The sequence below is a fragment of the Nansenia antarctica genome (assembly GCF_963989245.1).
Source record: "Nansenia antarctica genome assembly, chromosome: 10".
Classification (NCBI taxonomy): Eukaryota; Metazoa; Chordata; class Actinopteri; order Argentiniformes; family Microstomatidae; genus Nansenia; species Nansenia antarctica.
Window position 1 is genome coordinate 36,452,555 of NC_137680.1, and position 6,000 is coordinate 36,458,554.

Consider the following 6,000-nt stretch of genomic DNA (forward strand, 5'->3'; position numbering starts at 1 on the left):
TTGACCTTCAGAACACCTTTTGTGACAAAGTCTTTTGTTGTGGACCCGAGGAGAATATTTAAACCTCCTGTAGGGAACAGTTGTCCTCATTACCTTAGTATAGGGTTACTATCTCATTACCTTAGTATAGGGTTACTATCTCATTACCTTAGTATAGGGTTACTATCTCATTACCTTAGTATAGGGTTACTATCTCATTACCTTAGTATAGGGTTACTATCTCATTACCTTAGTATAGGCTTACTGACTATCTCATTACCTTAGTATAGGGTTACTATCTCATTACCTTAGTATAGGGTTACTATCTCATTACCTTAGTATAGGGTTACTATCTCATTACCTTAGTATAGGGTTACTATCTCATAACCTTAGTATAGGCTTACTATCTCATTACCTTAGTATAGGCTTACTATCTCATAACCTTAGTATAGGGTTACTATCTCATAACCTTAGTATAGGCTTACTATCTCATTACCTTAGTATAGGGTTACTGACTATCTCATTACCTTAGTATAGGGTTACTATCTCATTACCTTAGTATAGGCTTACTATCTCATTACCTTAGTATAGGCTTACTAACTATCTCATTACCTTAGTATAGGGTTACTATCTCATTACCTTAGTATAGGGTTACTATCTCATTACCTTAGTATAGGGTTACTATCTCATTACCTTAGTATAGGGTTACTATCTCATTACCTTAGTATAGGCTTACTGACTATCTCATTACCTTAGTATAGGGTTACTATCTCATTACCTTAGTATAGGCTTACTATCTCATTACCTTAGTATAGGGTTACTATCTCATTACCTTAGTATAGGCTTACTATCTCATTACCTTAGTATAGGGTTACTATCTCATTACCTTAGTATAGGCTTACTATCTCATTACCTTAGTATAGGGTTACTATCTCATTACCTTAGTATAGGGTTACTATCTCATTACCTTAGTATAGGGTTACTATCTCATTACCTTAGTATAGGCTTACTGACTATCTCATAACCTTAGTATAGGCTTACTGACTATCTCATTACCTTAGTATAGGCTTACTGACTATCTCATTACCTTAGTATAGGGTTACTATCTCATTACCTTAGTATAGGCTTACTGACTATCTCATTACCTTAGTATAGGGTTACTATCTCATAACCTTAGTATAGGGTTACTATCTCATTACCTTAGTATAGGCTTACTATCTCATTACCTTAGTATAGGCTTACTGACTATCTCATTACCTTAGTATAGGCTTACTGACTATCTCATTACCTTAGTATAGGGTTACTATCTCATTACCTTAGTATAGGGTTACTATCTCATTACCTTAGTATAGGGTTACTATCTCATTACCTTAGTATAGGGTTACTATCTCATTACCTTAGTATATAGGCTTACTATCTCATTACCTTAGTATAGGGTTACTATCTCATTACCTTAGTTCATGTACGTGCGTGTGTGTGTGTGTGTTTGTGTGTGTGTGTGTGCGTGTGTGTGTGTGTGTGTGTGTGTGTGCGTGTGCGTGTGCGTGTGCGTGTGCGTGTGTGTGTGTGTGTGTGCGTGGGTGTGTGACTCAGAGGGCCTCAGCATGTCCTGAGTCGCATCCTAAAGGCAGCAGGAGTTCCTTAGGCAACACCACACCTCCGACATGCATACAGGATTATGTAACAAAAATAAATAATAATAATAATAATAATAATAATAATATATTAAACATATATTATAGCGCTTTTGTAGACACTCAAAGACACTTTACAAACTGAAAAGATCGAGTAGTAATAATAAAAAGACACAAAAAGGTTATGGTAGTGCTGGGGACACATGGGAAGGGGAGGGGGAGAGGGTTAACTGGTGAAGGCAAGCTTGAATAGGTGGGTTTTGAGGGCCTGTTTAAATGTTGGGAGGGTGTTGGCCTGTCTGGTGTGGTTGGTGAGGGCGTTCCAGAGAGCGGGGCTGCGGCTGAAAAGGCCCTATCACCCCAGGTCCGGAGCTTGGTCCTGGTGGTCTTGAGGGTGGTTTGATCGTCAGACCTGAGGCAACGGGAGGGGGTGTGGAGGGGGATGAGGTCGGCAAGGTAGGAGGGGGCCAGATTGTTGATGGCTTTGTAAGTGGTGAGTAGGATTTTGAATTGGATCCTGTATTTGACCGGGAGCCAGTGTAGGTTTTGGAGGACAGGGGTGGGCAGCAGAGTTCTGGACATATTGGAATTTGTTTAATCAAAGATAATAAGCAAATAAGTCAAAGATAATCAACTTCAGATCAGAACTAGCCAGTAGCAGTGTTCAGACAGTCAGGGTATAAACTGCCTCCAGATCCCTCAGCTCACACCAGGACCCCAGGGGACGGTCGTGTCAACATCCAGAAATCTGCACACAGTGAAGACACATCAGACCTCACTCCTCCCATGCTGACACAGTGTCATTTAGGCCTTATATCTTTACACCATGTGTTTGTGTATGTGTGTGTGTGTGTGTGTGTGTGTGTGTGTATGTGTGTGTGCGTGTGTGCGTGCGTGCGTGCGCGTTTTCTTTTTTCTTTGCTCTGATTTGCCCTTTTCAGTGCTTGGGATATCCTAGGGTGAACCTGCGGCCATGTGTACAGTGGGAACTGCTGACTCAGAAGGGGCTTATCCTGACGTCTCATCCATATTTCAACTCCACCAGGCTACTGCTACAAGCTATGCATAAATAAGGGATTCCTGGAGACTGTAGGGCTGCAGCTCAATAGCACGCAGATATGAATGTTTTATGAGCAAACCTAAACTGCGGGCTGTAACTGTGAAGTATTGGACCGCAACTCTCACATCTTTATGGACTCATCAGACAGCTGACTTGAACAGCGCGACACTGTGACATCAAAGATGTCACCCTGACATCTCAAACGTTGTCGGCTCTTCGAGAATCGAGAATGACTTGAAGTCTCAATACTGTAGCTCACAAACATTGGGACGAGGAGCCTCTGTATCAAGCTGTTTCTCCAAAAATGATTTCAGTTTTCAGCCGAGAGTACAGGGTGTGGGCCACTGTAGGCGTGCCGACAGTCACATAGATTTTTCCTGAAGGTTGTGATTGAAAAGCAGATGACGTAACAGTGCGGGTATACGGTATATTGGCTGTTCCATACCAGTGAGCAGTGAGTGTGAGACAGCTGGCCATGACACAGCTGTCCTCCTGCCTGGTGCATTGTACAGGAAGCGAACAGGCAGTGTGAGGCCTACCTATTCCCCACGCATATACAGTATTATCACTAGATTGTATTGTTGTGTGTAATCTTGACTAACTACAAAATAAGAATGCAAATCTGTGCTCAAAAATATCTCAGCAGACCTACAACCTACCGGTTATTATGAGAATATCTCAGAAGTTGCTATTATGAGAATGTTGTGCAGTGAGTGAGTCGGCAGGCCCTCCTCAAGGAGTGTACTGTGTGCAGAAGAGGTTCAGGGATGGAAAGAGCAATGTAAGGAAACTCATTTGCATTTGTTCTGGTTGGACATTTGCATGGCGTGTGAGAGCACTCTAACAACATCCACTGGCATTGGCTTGTAAATGCTATCATGCACTTTTCTCACCTTGTATTACACCTTTGGCTTGTCGTTGGCTATCAACAAGTGCTATTCACTTTTTTTTAATATAACTGTGAATTGGTCCCAATTCATTAAGTGGAGAAAATGAACTCATTGAGTCAAGCAGTTTGTTCTCCCTAGCAGTGGTAACAGCCTGAACGCTCCCAGGAGCTGCCTTTCTTTTTGAGATGATGAAGTGTGATGGAAGAGTGGGGTCGCTGGGGAACACACTCAAACGCTCCCCTGATAAAACAAGGACCAGGGAAGCCATAGAGTGGATATATGTATAGAACCTTGTGAAAGAGAAAATGCAATTCCCATAAACGGTAACTTTCTTTTTTCTTTCTGGTACAGGTAAGACAATTTCGAACCATTCATTTCTTTCTCAGAAGTTATTTCCTCTTCCCTAAAGCAATTTTCTATTGACGTGGCAATCCATCATCCATTAATAGAGACTGCAGGCTATAGTAAGCTGTTGAGGAGAAGATGTGGTGAGAATTTGGATTTGTATGTAGCATAAGAGGAGGATACAGTACTATCTATTATGTATGCTTAAATGGCAATAACATTTGTTTATTGGGTATAGAAACATGTATGACATAGATTATAATCAAACCATACCTAATGACACATATTAAAGATATCAATATTAGATATTAAGTATATCCAGCTGCGGCCGTACTGCAGGGCTGCTATCATTTTCTTCCGGGTTGGAGCTGCGGAGGGAGGGAGGAGGAGGAGGAGGAGGAGGAGGAAGAGGAGAACGAGGAGGAGGAGGAGGAGGAGGGGGAGGAGGAGGAGGGGGGAGGAGGAGGAGGAGGAGGGGGAGGAGGAGGAGGGACGGAGGGAGGAGAGAGAGAGAGAGGAGAGAGAGAGAGAGAGGGAGGGAGGGTGGAGGAGGAGGAGGAGGAGGAGCCAGGAGGAGGAGGAGGAGGAGGAGGAGGAGGAGGAGGGGAGGGGAGGAGGGACGGAGGGAGAGAGAGAGAGAGAGAGAGAGAGAGAGAGAGAGAGAGAGAGAGAGAGAGAGAGAGAGAGAGAGAGAGAGGAGAGAGAGAGAGAGGAGAGGGGAGGGAGGAGGGAGGAGGAGGAGGAGGAAGAGGAGAAGGAGAGAGAGGAGGAGGAGGGTGAGGAGGAGGGGGAGGAGGGAGGAGGGGGAGGAGATGGGAGGAGGAGGGGACGGAGACGGAGGGAGAGAGAGAGAGAGAGAGAGAGAGAGAGAGAGGAGAGAGAGGAGATGAGAGAGAGAGAGAGGAGAGAGAAGAGAGAGAGAGAGAGAGAGAGAGAGAGAGAGAGAGAGGGGAGGGAGGGTGGAGGAGGAGGAGGAGGAGGAGCCAGGAGGAGGAGGAGGAGGGGAGGGGAGGGAGGAGGGGGAGGAGGAGGAGGGGACGGAGGGAGAGAGAGAGAGAGAGAGAGATGAGAGAGAGAGAGAGAGATGAGAGAGAGAGAGAGAGAGAGAGAGAGAGAGAGAGAGAGAGAGAGAGAGAGAGGGGAGGGTGGAGGAGGGAGAGGAGGAGGAGGAGCCAGGAGGAGGAGGAGGAGGAGGAGCCTCTGGTGCCCCGCAGCAGACAGCAGCTCTGAACGCAGCCCTACCTGAGCCGCCTGCACGGACGGACGGACAGACAATCCTCGGCGAACATCTCGCTCTGCAATCATAACGGACGGGAGAGCACACCGTGTTTTCAACGGACGCCATTTCGCTTGACATGTTTTAAAACCCGCTACGTTCTTAATCTCGCTGTTTTTTCTACCGTGAAAAGAAATCCCCCTCCCCTCTCTTCTCTTCTCTTCTAGGATGGATGTCTGAGTACTGGTCTGTTAGCTAGCAGCATCCACACCGCTAGCATCGGCTAGCATCTAGAACAGCGTTAGATCGGACGGTGGCGGGGGACAGTTGGACCCTTATACTGGATCATCTGTCTGTCGCCTTTTATCATCGGGAAAACTCAATAGATATATGTTGGATGCTTTTTTTTAAGCAGCGTTATTAAGCTAGCTGGCCAGTCATAGCTACGTTGTTTACAAGTCGGAGAGGTTTGTGGTCGTCGGAGGGGTGTGTACTCCCGCACCCTGTCCCCCGGTCACCCTGTCCCCCGGTCACCCTGTCCCCCGGTCACCCTGTCCCCCGGTCACCCTGTCCCCCGGTCACTGCACACAGCACCGCGGACTGGCCCCGGAGAGCTGCACCGGAGAGCTGCACCGGAGAGCTGCAGGGGGGGTTCGCTGATAACGGAATGCGACTCCTCATTCAACATACAAACTAGAATCGGCGGGGAAATTTAACGCATTTTCACCCAAAAGGTACGTATTTTAATTGCAATCAGGTAAATCTACATTGGTTTGTTAGCTGAGCCTTTAACGGGAGGTGAAACTACCGGGACCGGGCTCCTGGCATGGCCGTACTAGGCTGCTGTCTCGATGACAATCGATCAATTGAAGTCAA